The sequence below is a fragment of the Erpetoichthys calabaricus genome, chromosome 2 (assembly GCF_900747795.2).
Source record: "Erpetoichthys calabaricus chromosome 2, fErpCal1.3, whole genome shotgun sequence".
In the NCBI taxonomy this organism is placed as follows: Eukaryota; Metazoa; Chordata; class Cladistia; order Polypteriformes; family Polypteridae; genus Erpetoichthys; species Erpetoichthys calabaricus.
The window spans coordinates 183,147,528-183,164,833 of NC_041395.2; the positions used below are offsets into that span (position 1 = coordinate 183,147,528).

A 17,306-nucleotide genomic window follows, 5' to 3' on the forward strand; every position below is an offset into this window, starting at 1 on the left:
AGAGTAAAAGACATGCAGGAGTTAAGTTACAGCTTTAAATAATGTATTATTGATAATATTCATAAAATGATAACAATAAACAAAGTATATTTGAAAACTGGCAACCATACAGCATGATTAATGCTGAGGTTTAGTTTCAGGCGGCACACAGACTTGTTAGTTACTTAAAATGTCTCTAGTTAAGTCATCAATTTTAGTCAGCTCTCTTCTGAACAGACTGCATGCCTGTCTCAATATGGCTGCCGAGTTGTACTTCTCAATGTGGTCTTCTTTTTAGTCAATGTTGTGTGAGACGCTCCTACATCATGATGGTGTGAGATTGAGAGTGAGGGGTAAAGCAACCAAATTTATGCATTCTTTGTCCAGATCCTTACACCAATAGGGCGATGTGCTACAGAATGGCCTCTGATTCAAACTAATCCCAAATAGCAGTACTTCAGACCAATGGGGGTACACAATACCTTTCACACCTGCCCTCAAAACCATTTGTTGAGCTGATGCTTGCCAACTAGGTAGTCTGACTTTTCTGTGGGGGTTGATTGAGAAAGTCCAACAGAGAATCACTTGCCAAACTGGTTTTAGGCAATTGCCTCAACCCTGTCATAAAATTCCTCACTTAGTCCTAAAGACTGGGGGGAGTGGAGGCAGGGGCGGTTCTTAAACATTAAACCATTACTGTTCTTATCAATGATATAACACCAATATTACATTGCTTTGTTTAAGTTACTAATAAATACATACTAAACATGTATCAACTTATATACAAAATTTCAAACCACAAAACTTCTATGAAATGTTTATTAATTAATGAAGGGTTTGCCTAACACACTGAGCACAGAGTTTAATGGAAAATCTCAAATACTTGTAGATTAAGGTCAAATTTGTGTATGGTTCCAAGTTACTGACAGGTCTCCCAGGTATCCAAGACATTTCTTAATTTTTAAAAGCAGGCAATAGCTTAGACTGGGGAAGTCAACTCTGGTCCTAGAGGTCCACAGAATGTGCAAGTTTTCATTCGAACCACTCTTGTAATTAGAAGCCAAGCCTTGCAAATAATGAAATTTTGCATTTATTTATATGACTTTTTAGTGCTTTCATTCTTCTAGGGCAAATCTATATAACCACTGCAAATTTTTTGTTTTCTGAGAACATCATCTGTATGTTTTGTGGTCCAGAACATAATTGTACCTCTTGGTTTTTCCCTTCTCTCTCATTTATTTAAAAACATTGTATTAACACAGATATTGATATATCAATATCAACATGCGGACAACAATACAGATTTACATACCGGATCGGTCAAGTCCCGGGTTAACAATGACTGCCACCAGTACTGTTAGCCAACAGGGTGCTGGTGGAAATTGGGCTATTGTTGGCTGAAGAAGAAGAAGAAGGGGGGAGATGTGTCTGGCGGAAAGAGGAGAGGAGGAAGGTAAAGAGAGTGGAACTGAGGGTAGGATCTTTGAATGTTGGCAGTATGACTGGCAAGGGGAGAGAGTTAGCCGATATGATGGAGAGAAGGAAGGTTGATATATTGTGCATGCAAGAGACAAAACGGAAATGGAGTAAGTCCAGGTGGATCGGAGGTGGATTCAAATTGTTTAATCATGGTGTGGATCAGAGGAGAAATGGGGTAGGGTTATTCTGAAGGGACAGAATGTCAGGTGTGTTTTGGAAGTGAAAACAGCATCAGACAAAGTAATGATTATGAAGCTGGAAATTTGAGGTGTGATGATAAATGTTGTTAGTGCATATGCCCCACAAGTTGGGTGAGAAAGAAGATTTCTGGAGTGAGTTGGTTGAAGTGATGGACAGTGTACTCAAGGGTCAGAAAGTGGTGATTAGAGCTGATTTCAATGGACATGTTGGTGAAGGGAACAGAAGAGACGAGGAGTTTATGGGTAGGTATGGTGTCAAGAAGAGGAATGAAGAAGGTCAGATGATAGTGGATTTTGCAAAAAGGATGGGCATGGCTGTGGTGAATACATATTTTAAGGGTGACATACAAGAGTGGAGGAAGATGCACACAGGTAGATTATATCCTAGGCAGAAGAGTCTCTCTGAAGGAGATTAAAGACTTCAAAGTGGCAGCAGGGGAAAGTGTAGTTAGACAGCATAGGATGGTGGTCTGTAGGATGTTGTTGGAGATCAAGAACAGGAGAAGAGTAAGGGCAGAGCCCAGGATCAAATGGCGGAAGCTGAAAAAGGAAGACTGTGAGGCTGAGTTTAGGGAGGAGGTAAGGCAGGCACTGGGTGTCAATGAAGAGTTACCAGACAGCTGGGCAACTACAGCAGAAGTATTTAGGGTAACAGCAAGAGGGTGCTTGGCGTGACATCTGGACAGAGGACGGAGGAAAAGAAAACCTGGTGGTGGAATGGGGAAGTACAGGAGATTATACAGAGGAAGAGGATGGTGAAGAAGAAGTGAAATAGTCAGAGAGATGCAGAAAGTAGACAAGAGTACAAGGAGATAAGGCGCAAGGTGAAGAGAGAGGTGGCGAAGGCTAAAGAAAAGGCATATGGTAAGTTATATGAGAGGTTGGACAATAAGGAAAGAGAAAAGGACCTGTTCCGATTGGCTAAACAAGAGGGACCGAGCTGGGAAAGATGTGCAGCAGGTTAGGGTCATAAAGGATAAAGATGGAAACATACTCAAAAGTGAGGAGGGTGTGTTGAGAAGATGAAAAGAGTACTTTGAGAGGCTTATGAATGAAGAAAATGAGAGGGAGAGTAGGTTGAATGATGTAGAGACAGTGAATCAGGAAGTGCAACAGATTAGCAAGGAGGAAGTAAGCACAGCTATGAAGAGGATGAAAGTGAGAAGACACCTGAGGAGTGGAGAAGAAGTGTGCTGGTACCAACTTTTAAGAATAAGGGGGATGTGTAGAGCTGTAGGAAGTACAGGGGAATAAAATTGATGAGCCACAGCATGAAGTTGTGGGAAAGAGTAGTGGAAGCTAGGTTAAGAAGTGAGGTGATGATTAGTGAGCAGCAGTATGGTTTCATGCCAAGAAAGTACACAACAGGTGCAATGTTTGCTCTGAGGGTGTTGATAGAGAAGTTTAGAGAAGGCCAGAATGAGTTGCATTGCGTCTTTGTGGTCCTGGAGAAAGCATATGAGAGGGTGCATTGAGAGGAGTTGTGGTATTGTATGAATAACTTAGGAGTGGCAGAGAAGTATGTAAGAGTTGTACAGGATATGTACGAGGGAAGTATGACAGTGGTGAGGTCTGCGGTAGGACTGACGGATGCATTCAATGTGAAGGCGAGATTACATCAGGGATCGGCTGTGAGACCTTTCTCATTTGCAATGATGATGGACAGGTTGACAGATGAGATTAGACAGGAGAACACTTGACTAAGATGTTTTTTGATGACATTGTCATCTGTAGCAAGAGTAGGGAGCAGGTTGAGGAGACCCTGGAGAGGTGGAGATATGCTCTAGAGAGGAGAGGAATGAAGGTCAGTAGGAACAAGACAATACATGTGTGTGAATGAGAAGGAGGTCAGTGGAATGGTGAGGATGCAGGGATTAGAGTTGGCGAAGGTGGATGAGTTTAAATACTTGGGATCAACAGGGATTGTGGAAGAGATGTAAAAAGAGAGTACAAGCAGGGTGGAATGGGTGGAGAAGAGTGTCAGGAGTAATTTGTGACAGACAGTTATCAGCAAGAGTGAAAGGGAACATCTACAGGATGGTAGTGAGACCAGCTTTGTTATATGGGTTGGAGATGGTTGCACTGAATTGAAAGCAGGAGACAGTGCTGGAGGTGGCAGAGTTAAAGATGTTAAGATTTACATTGGGTGTGACGAGGATGGATAGGACTAGAAATGAGTACATTAGAGGGTCAGCTCAGGTTGAACAGTTGGGAGACAATGTCAGAGAGGTGAGATTGCATTGGTTTGGACATGTGCAGAGGAGAGATGCTGGGTATATTGGGAAAAGGATGTTAAAGATAGAGCTGCCAGGCAAGAGGAAAAGAGGAAGGCGTAAGAGAAGGTTTATGGATGTGGTGAGAGAAGACATGCAAGTGATGGGTGTGATAGAGCAAGATGTAGAGGACCGGAAGATATGGAACTCGATGATCCACTGTGGAAACACACAGATATTACATGATGCATATACACTGGTTTAAATAGAAACATGTTATTTAAACCTTAATGCAGCAGTTTAAAGCTAAAATAGGTAATTAAGGGTTCTGAATCATAACAAACGAGTTAAGTAAAACTAAGCCCAAAAAAGATTAGTAAAAAAATAAATGGGTTCTAATTAAAAGTTTGGTTTAAGCAAAATCCTGCCACTGCTGCGGACCTCCAAGACTGGAGTTGCGTACCCCAGGCATAGACTGTAGATATCTGTCTGTTTTGTTTTGCATTCACACTGCATTTTTTCTGATATGGACTAGTATCTTAGTCTTAGGTTCTACAACTACTTAACCCTCTGTGCTCCCCTCCTTTAAGAACATTGAAGAGTTTTGGCAACAAGACGTCATTCAGCCCACAAAAGCTTGTCAATCTTGTTTCTCCTAATTTTTAAAAAATTTTTATTAAGTCAAGGTTTGAAACTCTCTGAAGGATCTACAATACAACCTAGTCGTTTATTTAATGTATTCTTGATACTCTGTGAGAAGAAATGCATTTTAACCTTTCTGAGAATTTCACCATTAACTGGCATCTACAGTATTTGTGCCACCATGTTCTAACTCAAGTTAGCTTCAGGGGAAGTAAATCTGACTATTGCTCTACTAATTTCCTACATAATTTTCTTCAGTCTTCCTCATAGTTCATACACTGCAATCCTAGGAACACTCTAAATGTTCCCCCCGGACTATTTTTTTCAAAATATTTGAATTGTCAAACCAACATACAATACAATACAATACAGTTTATTTTTGTATAGCCCAAAATCACACAGAAAGTGCCGCAATGGGCTTTAACAGGCCCTGCCTCTTGACAGCCCCCCAGCCTTGACTCTCTAAGAAGACAAGGAAAAACTCCCAAAAAAACCTTGTAGGGAAAAAATGGAAGAAACCTTGGGAAAGGCAGTTCAAAGAGAGACCCCTTTCCAGGTAGGTTGGGCGTGCAGTGGGTGTCAAAAGAAGTGGGTCAATACAATACAATGCAGTTCACAGAACAGAACAATTCCTCAATATAGTAAGAAATAAAAAATATAAATTTTAGAAGTACAGAGAAGAATTTAACAGTAGATGATATATCCCATGATAAGATTTGGATTTGTGTAGAGTCCTGGAGACCTCATCCTTCAAGCTGCCTCCCCCATTTGGCCATTCCACGGCTGAAACAGTGCTGGGCCAGCCAATCCGATGAAAGGACCCCTCTTTCCCACGATTCCTGCAGATCCTCCATCTGGGATGACTTTTCCTTAGGCAGGCAAAACAACTTGGCAGGTGGGCCATGGCACCAAGTGCCACATTTGAGTACCGAGAAGAAAAACAGAATAAGTGAGGGTTAGTATACAATTATAACTGTCATGTTACTTATGTTTAAGTGCTAATGACTAACAACAGAGATTCAGTCTGTACAGTTAATCAGCAGCTCTAGTCAGGATATGCTAAACTGAAGTAGTGAGTCTTCAGCCGGGATTTAAAAGCTGAGACCGAAGGGGCCTCTCTTATAGTAGCAGGCAGACCATTCCACAGTTTAGGGGCCCTGTAACTAAAAGCTCGACCTCCCACTGTTATTTTATTAATCCTTGGAATCATAAGCAGACCGGCATCTTGAGATCTTAATGTGCGCTCAGGTTTGTAAGTCATGATAAGTTCAGACAAGTAAGCCGGACCGGACATAAATATTATAATGTTCGATCGGCTATTTTAAAAATATGGTACCATGAGTGATGGATTGTAAATAGATGACATCACATTCATGATGCTGCAAATCATGTACTTGATACAGAAATGAATTGGTAAGTGCTATAAAATTTTAAAGACTTAAAAAGCATGCTTTAACATCCCAAAAATATATGTCTGATCCAATAACGTTAGTGATCCTGTGCTTAGATGCAAGAAATGGATTTAGGCTCACATACCACATGATTTCTTTAATGTGTAGAAACTGTATAATAAATTTAATAAAAATGCAGAAGCTAACTGCAGAAATTTGCCATCAGAACATACAGCATTATAAAGGCTGCTTAACTTTTAAGGTTTTTCACTGCTCTGCTTTATCTGGTATTATTCTTACAGGGTATGATAAAAAGCAGCAGGTATCATTTCTACTCAATAATCCTTTTAACCTGAAATGATTATCAGTTGTGTGGAGCTTTACATAGATTTATGATATTCCATGGACCCCAGTTTCTATACACAGTACAAATTCATCTTGGCAATTTAAAATTAGATTGATATGAGTGGTTTGGGTGCATGCAAGTGTAGAAAACAGTCGGACATATTTAGAGTATATGAACAGTATTATTGTAACTAATTTTAATGGATGTACTTTATATGACAAAACAGGAAGAAAATAATTCATGGATTTCTGTCTGCGAAGATTTGTCCATAGCAGCAGATGATCTCCTTTTCAGTTCATCGTCTAGAGGAAAACGTTTCATCCAGAATTCAGAGGAGTTCACTGCACTACCACTAGGTATATAATCTAAAAATATAATTACTTTTCCTTTTCTGTACCTCTCAAATATTGTTAAATACATAATTTCTGAAACATTTATCATATAGGCTAAAATTTTAAAACAATACCCTCTTAGTCTATGGGGAAAATAAAAATACATAGTACATTGTGGTTATACAAAATATTAATTTGTCAGGAAAATTTCAAATTTACTGTATTGTGAAGGGAATCTGATTTGACGGATAGCCCTTCTGAATTTGAATAAATACAGTTCAATCAAGTTATTATTTTTATTAGTAATATTCACTCACTGTAGAGACAATTTATTTTTTTTCATACCATGTCTCATACACATGTGAACCATGAACAAGATATAAGAAAAGCAACTTCCATGTGAAAGCTTTGCTTATAGAGCACATTTAAGATTTACTGAATATATGAAATGTTAAACATTTGTATTTGTTAAAGATGGCATTCTGTCTTCGACTGAATCAGCTTTGGGATCAGTTTGGGATTTGAGGAGCTGAAGCACATTTAAAATCCATTTTTTTGGATTTTAACGTGTCCTGTAGGGGCTATCCAGGGTGTCAGTCTCAAATCTCAGAGGGCATTGTGGCTGCAGGTTTTTATTTCTGCAATTACTTCAGCCAACATGATAGTTAACTTGATCTCAAATGTGCCTGTGTGTCCATCAGTCAGTATTTGTTTGGATAAAATATTTGGAAAGAAAAAAATGGTTTGGTCTGGTCCACAAGACATTTACTGTGCACACAGAAAAAAGAAAAAGCAAGTTTTTGGAGTGGAAAAATGAGCCACAGCTACGGAATTAAATAACAAGTTTTATTGCCAACAAGTGTTAATTGTAAATTAAGAAATTTGTTATTGTGAAAATGTCTGAGAAAAACATGAGGAAGCTGGTAATCTGTTGACTCATTCTAAATCTCATATTTTGGCTCCTGGTTAAGGAAAAAGGAAACAATGAAAAAGTTATGATCAGTAGTTTTAGTTAATTTTTTGTGCCCCTTTAAGGTTTAGCATAAAAGTTATATGCCAATAATGGGGATTAGAAATTGCTGTATATATTGAAGTAGCTTCAAGATAGTTGAAAATACTTTGCATCTTCTCTGACGCCATTTCATTTCTCCTTGGATGTTGCCATCTTGTGACTTTGTTGCAGTGTTGCTGTGAATATTTGTGGCTCAATAGTGTGGCAGTCAGCAAAATTCCTTTCCTGGTATCTGAGTTTTTGGAGAAGAACACAACGTTTGGCGAGTAATTTGTTTGTTAGTGATTTCTCAATCTATTAATTTAGTGCTTTAGATTTCTATTTTGATTCATGATTATTAGTGTAGGCTCAACAATTGATGGTTTTGACTTCCTGCTTTTGAACCTGCTTTGTATCTTAACTCACGCTTCATCTTCTGTCCATTATTCAAATCATTCTGCCAGTTTCACCTTGTGGCATAAAAGAAGAGTTCTGAATTTAAAAATAAACTCAATTAGAACTAAGGCACTAAAATGAGGTCCTTTAGCAGGAGTAATTGTTTCAGAACTAATTTGATCTTTATAATAGAAGGACAGAAGGTCATTTAATTTTATATTTGAGAGAGATGGTGTGTAAATGTGAGCTTAGAAGATGAGGAGTAGTCAGAACAACAATAGTCAGAATTCAGTAGAGTTCATACACAAGGATAACTAAACAAAGGACTCAAATTGATAAACTTGAAAAAATATGTTGAGAAACTAAATTGACAAGCAAATAAAATTTTAAAAAAATCTTCCCTTTGATAAAGTTTGGTCATGCTGGTCAGCCTTAAATAAAATGACTGTTGTGAAAAGTCACGCGTGCATGCACATGCAGCCATGTCCCAAGCAATGCATAGCCAAACATTGAGGTGCAGATGTTATCATAACTGCAAAAATCCAAAATGGTTCATCAGTGACATCATCATTGATTAACACTAATATTCAATTCTTAGTGTTCAATTCACTTACTCAGCATGCCTGTTTTCAATTTTTCCTTCAGCACCTAGATCATTCTTGGTTATTCTGGCTAAAAAAGGTTATAAATGTTATACCTGACCTCAAGCATTATCTATTTTTTACAGGCTATCTCTGGGTGCATATATTTAAGTAGTAATACCATGTCTTTTAGCTTAAAAATTATGCTCAAAATTATTTTCATATAGTGTCTAACAGAGATGTCAAGACTTAGGTTTCCTAGATAGATAGATAGATAGATAGATAGATAGATAGATAGATAGATAGATAGATAGATAGATAGATAGATAGATAGATAGATAGATAGATAGATAGATAGATAGATAGATACTTTATTAATCCCAAGGGGGAAATTCACATACTCCAGCAGCAGTATACTGATAAAGAACAATGTTAAATTAAAGAGTGATAACAATGCAGGTATACAGACAGATAATAACTTTGTATAATTTTAACGTTTACCCCCCGGGTGGAATTGAAGAGTCGCATAGTGTGGGGGAGGAACGATCTCCTCAGTCTGTCAGTGGAGCAGGACATTGACAGCAGTCTGTCGCTGAAGCTGCTCCTCTGTCTGGAGATGACACTGTTTAGTGGATGCAGTGGATTCTTCATGATTGACAGGAGCCTGCTCAGTGCCCATCGCTCTGCCACGGATGTCAAACTGTCCAGCTCCGTGCCTACAATAGAGCCTGCCTTCCTCACCAGTTTGTCCAGGCGTGAGGCATCCTTCTTCTTTATGCTGCCTCCCCAGCACACCACCGCGTAGAAGAGGGCACTCACCACAACCGTCTGATAGAACATCTGCAGCATCTTATTGCAGATGTTGAAGGACGCCAGCCTTCTAAGGAAGTATAGTCGGCTCTGTCCTTTCTTACACAGCATCAGTATTGGCAGTCCAGTCCAGTTTATCATCCAGCTGCACTCCCAGGTATTTATAGGTCTGCACCCTCTGCACACAGTCACCTCTGATGATCATGGGGTCCATGAGGGGCCTGGTCCTCCTAAAATCCACCACCAGCTCCTTAGTTTTGCTGGTGTTCAGTTGTAGGTGGTTGAGTCACACCATTTAACAAAGTCCTTGATTAGGTTCCTATACTCCTCCTCCTGCCCACTCTTGATGCAGCCCACCATAGCAGTGTCATCAGCGAACTTTTGCACGTGGCAGGACTCCGAGTTGTATTGGAAGTTCGATTTATATAGGCTGAACAGGACTGGAGAAAGTACAGTCCCCTGCGGCGCTCCTGTGTTGCTGACCACAATGTCAGACCTGCATGTTTTTACAAGATTTAATGGTTTCATTCATTTTTTTCTATCTTGTCAGTGAAATTATTTTCATTGCAACCAGGAGATACAAGTCCCACCTGCCTTAAAACATGGCCCTCTAATCAATGTTAAAACTTGAGCCACAGGTTAATGCTTCTCTGATTCTACCTGCACTGGTGTAGCACAGACATAGGTTCTAACTAGCCGACCTTGCCTGTTTAGCTCTTTAAATGCATTGTTTATGATTTATACACACACACTTTATGTACTATACACATACAGACACACATACACACATACATACATATATATATATATATATATATATATATATATATATATATATATATATATATATATATATATATATATATATATATACTGTGATAGGTGGCCGGCCATTTATCCTGGCCAATGCCCCCAGGCCACCAGGTAGAGCTCTCCTTGCAGTATGGAGGTACCCCGAATGCCAGCAGGGAATTATGGACATTGGAGTTTTCCTTTACAACCCTGCTGGATACCACAGGGGCCGCTAGAAGGCGCTGTAGAGAGGAACAGTAATTATTTTCCCTACGCCCCGGAAGTATGTCAGAGTCACATGAACGAGAGGAATGACGTGCTTCCGGGGTGAAGAAAAGGATTTTTTTCTGACCTGGAAGTGTTCCTAGTCACGTGGACTGAGAGGGCGAAACACTTCCGGGTCAAAGACTATAAAGGACTATGGGAAATCCCAGACGTTGAGCTGAGCTGGGTGGAAGGGTGGCAACGCGTCTGGGAGTGGAGGATTGATTAGCAATTGATTATTGTTTATTTATATGAGTATTGTGGAGTGTAGGGTGCTTTGTGCACTGTTTATTGATAAAATAAAGTCATATTGGACTTTTATCTGGTGTCTGGCGTCTCGAACAAGGGTTCAAGGGAGCGATAGCGCCCTCTATCTGTTACAATACATATATATATATTGTGAGAAAGGCGCTATATAGCGCCCGACCCGGCAAAGACTGACACAGAGGAACGTGTAAAAACACAAGACTTTTATTTTTCTTCAGCTGGAGGGCACGTCTTCCCCATTAACCCCCCAGCAACAACACAGTCCCAAAAGCAGTTAACTCCAAAACACACAACTCTCCACCTTGGCACCACCACTCCTCCCAGGCAAATTCGTCCTCTTCCTCCCGATTCTGGCTCCTGAGTGGTGGATGCTGGCCCTTTTAATAGCCCACCCAGAAGTGCTCCAGGTGCTTGATCACCTGTTACTAATTGCACTTCTGTGTGAGGTTGTAAAGGTGTCCATGTTGGCTCTGAGATCCATGCAGCACCCCCTGGTGGCCACCCCAGATCCCCACAGGGTTGTGGAGAACTCCATCTCCCATGGAACCCAGAGGGAAACTGAGGCACCATCATCAACCAGGGAGGCTGCCACCTAGCGTTCTGGGGGAGGTGCTGAGGAGCCCATGGCTGCTCCCCTGGAACATAAGTAGAAAGGCGTCCTGGCTGAGCATGGGACCCGGCCGCCCACCACAATATATATACATATATATATTGTCACAGGTGGCTGGGGGGGCGACCTGGCCGGAACGCCCCAGAGGACTGGAGGAGGGCTTACACCTCCCCCAGACCATGTGGGGGCAACTGCCCTGGTGGCTATGGGGACAACAGGTACAGAGCTTTGAAGCTCAACCCTATAGGGGCCCGTGGTCACCGCCAGGGGGTGCCCCAATGCCTACGGAGCCCTGGACCTCAGCACTTCCACCACACCCAGAAGTGCTGGGGGGAAGAGGATCAGGGACACCCAGAGTGCTTCCGGGTGCGGAGCCAGTACTTCCGCCACACTGGGGAGTGCCGGCGGAAGCTCATTGGAAGACACCTGGAGCACATCTGGGTGTGTATAAAAGGGGCCGTCTCCCTCCATTCGATGGCTGGAGTCGGGTGGAAGAGGACGGAGCCCGGGGGAGAGGAGTGGAGGCGGTCAGAAGACAGAGAAAGGCATAGTGAAGACGCCAGGACTTTGGGGTGATTGGTGCTGCGGCACTGGGTTCTGTGTGCACATTGTAAATATTCTGTAAATGTGTGTTGGGTGACAAAACAATGTCTGCCTGTCTGTGTCCGGCCTGTTCCCCACAATATATATATATATATATATATATATATATATATATATATATATATACATAGGCTACATATATACAGTGGAACCTCGGTTCACGACCATAATTCATTCCAAAACTCCGGTCGTAAACTGATTTGGTTGTGAACCAAAGCAATTTCCCCCATAGGATTGTATGTAAATACAATTAATCCGTTCCAAACGGTACGAGCTGTATGTAAATATATTTTTTTAAAGATTTTTAAGAACAAATATAGTTAATTACACCATAGAATGCACATCGTAATCCATCCATCCATCCATCCATTGTCTCCCGCTTATCCGAGGTCGGGTCGCGGGGGCAGCAGCTTGAGCAGAGATGCCCAGACTTCCCTCTCCCCGGCCACTTCTTCTAGCTCTTCCGGGAGAATCCCAAGGCGTTCCCAGGCCAGTCGAGAGACATAGTCCCTCCAGCGTGTCCTGGGTCTTCCCCGGGGCCTTCTCCCGGTTGGCCGTGCCCGGAACACCTCACCAGGGAGGCGTCCAGGAGGCATCCTGATCAGATGCCCGAGCCACCTCATCTGACTCCTCTCGATGCGGAGGAGCAGCGGCTCTACTCTGAGCCCCTCCCGGATGACTGAGCATCTCACCCTATCTTTAAGGGAAAGCCCAGACACCCTGCGGAGGAAACTCATTTCAGCCGCTTGTATTCGCGATCTCGTTCTTTCGGTCACTACCCATAGCTCATGACCATAGGTGAGGGTAGGAACATAGATCGACTGGTAAATTGAGAGCTTCGCCTTGCGGCTCAGCTCCTTTTTCACCACGACAGACTGATGCAATGCCCGCATTACTGCGGATGCTGCACCGATCCGCCTGTCGATCTCACGCTCCATTCTTACCTCACTCGTGAACAAGACCCCGAGATACTTGAACTCCTCCACTTGGGGCAGGATCTCGCTACCAACCCTGAGAGGGCACTCCACCCTTTTCCGGCTGAGGACCATGGTCTCGGATTTGGAGGTGCTGATTCTCATCCCAGCCGCTTCACACTCGGCTGCGAACCGATCCAGAGAGAGCTGAAGATCACGGCCTGATGAAGCAAACAGGACAACATCATCTGCAAAAAGCAGTGACCCAATCCTGAGCCCACCAAACCGGACCCCCTCAACACCCTGGCTGCGCCTAGAAATTCTGTCCATAAAAGTTATGAACAGAATCGGTGACAAAGGGCAGCCCTGGCGGAGTCCAACTCTCACTGGAAACGGGTTAGACTTACTGCCGGCAATGCGGACCAAGCTCTGGCACCGATCGTACAGGGACTGAACAGCCCTTATCAGGGGGGCCGGTACCCCATACTCTCGGAGCACCCCCCACAGGATTCCCCGAGGGACACGGTCGAATGCCTTTTCTAAGTCCACAAAACACATGTAGACTGGTTGGGCAAACTCCCATGCACCCTCCAGGACCCTGCTAAGGGTATAGAGCTGGGCCACTGTTCCGCGACCAGGACGAAAACCACACTGTTCCTCCTGAATCCGAGGCTCGACTATCCGACGGACCCTCCTCTCCAGGACCCCTGAATAGACTTTTCCAGGGAGGCTGAGGAGTGTGATCCCTCTGTAGTTGGAACACACCCTCCGATCCCCCTTCTTAAAGAAGGGGACCACCACCCCGGTCTGCCAATCCAGAGGCACTGTCCCTGATGTCCATGCGATGTTGCAGAGGCGTGTCAGCCAAGACAGTCCTACAACATCCAGAGCCTTGAGGAACTCCGGGCGTATCTCATCCACCCCCGGGGCCCTGCCACCAAGGAGTTTTTTGACCACCTCGGTGACCTCAGTCCCAGAGATGGGGGAGCCCACCTCTGAGTCCCCAGGCTCTGCTTCCTCATTGGAAGGCATGTTAATGGGATTGAGGAGGTCTTCGAAGTATTCCCCCCACCGACCCACAACGTCCCGAGTCGAGGTCAGCAGCGCACCATCCCCACCATATACAGTGTTGACACTGCACTGCTTCCCCTTCCTGAGACGCCGGATGGTGGACCAGAATCTCCTCGAAGCCGTCCGAAAGTCATTCTCCATGGCCTCCCCAAACTCCTCCCACGCCCGAGTTTTTGCCTCAGCAACCACCAAAGCCGCATTCCGCTTGGCCTGCCGGTACCTATCAGCTGCCTCCGGGGTCCCACAGGACAAAAGGGTCCTGTAGGACTCCTTCTTCAGCTTGACGGCATCCTTCACCGCCGGTGTCCACCAGTGGGTTCGGGGATTGCCGCCACGACAGGCACCGACCACCTTACGGCCACAGCTCCGGTCAGCTGCCTCAACAATAGAGGCACGGAACATGGCCCATTCGGACTCAATGTCCCCCACCTCCCTCGGGATGTGGTCGAAGTTCTGCCGGAGGTGGGAGTTGAAGCTACTTCTGACAGGGGGCTCTGCCAGACGTTCCCAGCAGACCCTCACAACACGTTTGGGCCTACCACGCCTGACCGGCATCCTCCCCCACCATCGAAGCCAACTCACCACCACGTGGTGATCAGTTGACAGCTCCGCCCCTCTCTTCACCCGAGTGTCCAAGACATGTGGCCGCAAGTCCGACGACACGACCACAAAGTCGATAATCGAACTGAAGCCTAGGGTGTCCTGGTGCCAAGTGCACATATGAACACCCCTATGCTTGAACATGGTGTTCGTTATGGACAATCCGTGACGAGCACAGAAGTCCAATAACAAAACACCGCTCGGGTTCAGATCAGGGGGGCCATTCCTCCCAATCACGCCCTTCCAGGTCTCACTGTCATTGCCCACGTGAGCATTGAAGTCTCCCAGCAGAACGAGGGAGTCCCCAGAAGGTATGCCCTCTAGCACCCCCTCCAGGGACTCCAAAAAGGGTGGGTACTCCGAACTGCTGTTCGGTGCATACGCACAAACAACAGTTAGGACCCGTCCCCCCACCCGAAGGCGAAGGGAGGCTACCCTCTCGTCCACCGGGGTAAACCCCAATGTACAGGCTCCAAGTTGGGGGGCAATAAGTATACCCACACCTGCTCGGCGCCTCTCACCGGGGGCAACTCCAGAGTGGTAGAGAGTCCAGCCCCTCTCAAGGAGATTGGTTCCAGAGTCCAAGCTGTGCGTCGAGGTGAGTCCGACTATATCTAGCCGGAACCTCTCAACTTCGCGCACTAGCTCAGGCTCCTTCCCCTTCAGAGAGGTGACATTCCACGTCCCAAGAGCCAGTTTCTGTAGCCGAGGATCGGACCGCCAAGGTCCCCGCCTTCGGCCACCACCCAACTCACACTGCACCCGACCTCCTTGGCCCCTCCCATAGGTGGTGAGCCCATGGGAAGGGGGACCCACGTTGCCTCTTCGGGCTGTGCCCGGCCGAGCCCCATGGGTGCAGGCCCGGCCACCAGGCGCTCGCCATCGAGCCCCACCTCCAGGCCTGGCTCCAGAGTGGGGCCCCGGTGACCCGCGTCCGGGCAAGGGAAAACGCCGTCCAAAATTGTTTTTCGTCATAGGAGGTTTGTTTAACCGCTCTTTGTCTCATCCCTCACCTAGGATCAGTTTGCCTTGGGTGGCCCTACCAGGGGCATAAAGCCCCGGACAACAGAGCTCCTAGGATCATTGGGACACGCAAACCCCTCCACCACGATAAGGTGACGGTTAAAGGAGGGGGCACATCGTAATAGTAAACTAAATGTAAAAACATTGAATAACACTAAGAAAACCTTGAACAACAGACAAAACTAACACTGCAAGAGATTGCGCTATAGCCTTATGACCGATCGCTGTATAAACACTTTTTTTTAATGAGTTTTAAGCACAGGGGAAAAAAAAAGGAACATAAAAATCCGTAACTTAATAAACAACCAAGAAAAGTAACATTGCAACAATTCACGCTACAAACCGAAAAATGAACATTTGAAAAATCCGTAATACAAAAACTAACCATAAACCACCAAGAAAACTAACCTTGCAAGAGTCGAGTTCTGGCATAAAGTGAGGAGGAACTGGGTGGAGAGGAGGTTACAATGCTTAGAAGCCATGGTTAACTGCAAAAACACACGAAATACTGTAGAGCACAAAGAGTTCACAGGTAAAGCACGCACGTCTGACTGAGAACAATGAACAGGGAGAGGCTAAACACATGCTTAAATACAGTAATCGGCGTGTACGAACCGGAAGGGAAATGAAATAGAGCACAAAGAGTTCACAGCAAAAGCACGCACACACGTGCAAGCACTCACGTCTGACCGAGAACAATGCAACACGTGTGGAAATCATCGGCGCGCACAAACTGAAAGGGAAACTGGCTTGTTCGTATACCGAGTGTGTGGTCGTGAACCGAGGCAAAAGTTTGGCGAACTTTTTGGTCGTAAACCGATTTGTACGTGTACCGAGACGTTCGTGAACTGAGGTTCCACTGTATATATATACATACATATACATATATATATATATATATATATATACATACTATGAGGGCCCGTTCAGGAAAAAAAGATTGGTTCATAAATATATACATTGGTTCAGATATATATATATCGGTTCGGATACATTGGTTTTAATACATCCATTCAGATATATATATCGGTTCAGATATATACATTGGTTGGGATACATTGGTTGAGATATATACATCGGTTTGAATACATCCGTTCAGATATATACATTGGTTTAGATACATTGGTTGAGATATACAGTGGAACCTTGGTTTGCAAGCATAATTTGTTCCGGAAACGTGCTCGTAGTCCAAAGCACTCGTATATCAAAGTGAATTTCCCCATAAGAAATAATGGAAACTCAGATGATTTGTTCCACAACCCAAAACTATTCATATAAAAATGATTAATACAAAATATAAAGTAAAAATACATAAAACCAAGTAACCTGCACTTTACCTTTGAAAAGAATCATAGCTCGTGTGAGTGATTTTCTAAACTCTTGTGGGATTGCACCTAACGGGACGACACGTGGAAGAGCGTCCCAAAGCAATTCGCAGTCTCCCAGCGCTGTAGCAGTTCGCCATAAAAGCGAATCCGAAAAGATCGCGGACATGCTATAAGTGCCTGCCGTCGATGGGTGATACAAGGAACATTATAATTGGGCAGGGCCATGCCTGACTGCTGTGTCTGTGTATATGACAGCGGCAGATCCCGCTACAATAAATAACCGCGCTGTTGCTGTTTCAAGCTGAATAAAGCTGGTGTTGCTAAAGTACTGAGACTCAGCTTCGTGTTTTAGGGTGCAAGACGGGGACTCACACGTCACAGCACACACGCGCGTGCAAGCACACACACATACACACGCGCGCGTGCACACAGTCACAATGCTAATGCTGCAGTAAACAGTATATGCTCGTACAG

At 44.2% G+C, this 17,306-nt stretch overlaps 1 protein-coding gene across 3 annotated transcripts in view; it reads left to right on the forward strand.

Moving 5' to 3' along the window:
• The window catches only part of mrvi1 (murine retrovirus integration site 1 homolog), a 211,970-nt gene that overhangs the window by 41,480 nt on the left and 153,184 nt on the right, over window positions 1-17,306 (forward strand). For all 3 annotated transcript variants that reach the window (XM_028794872.2, XM_028794871.2, XM_028794873.2), the window contains exon 3: window positions 6,477-6,606. The gene's annotated coding sequence lies outside the window, so the exon portion shown is untranslated. The remainder of the gene's footprint in view (window positions 1-6,476; window positions 6,607-17,306) is intronic.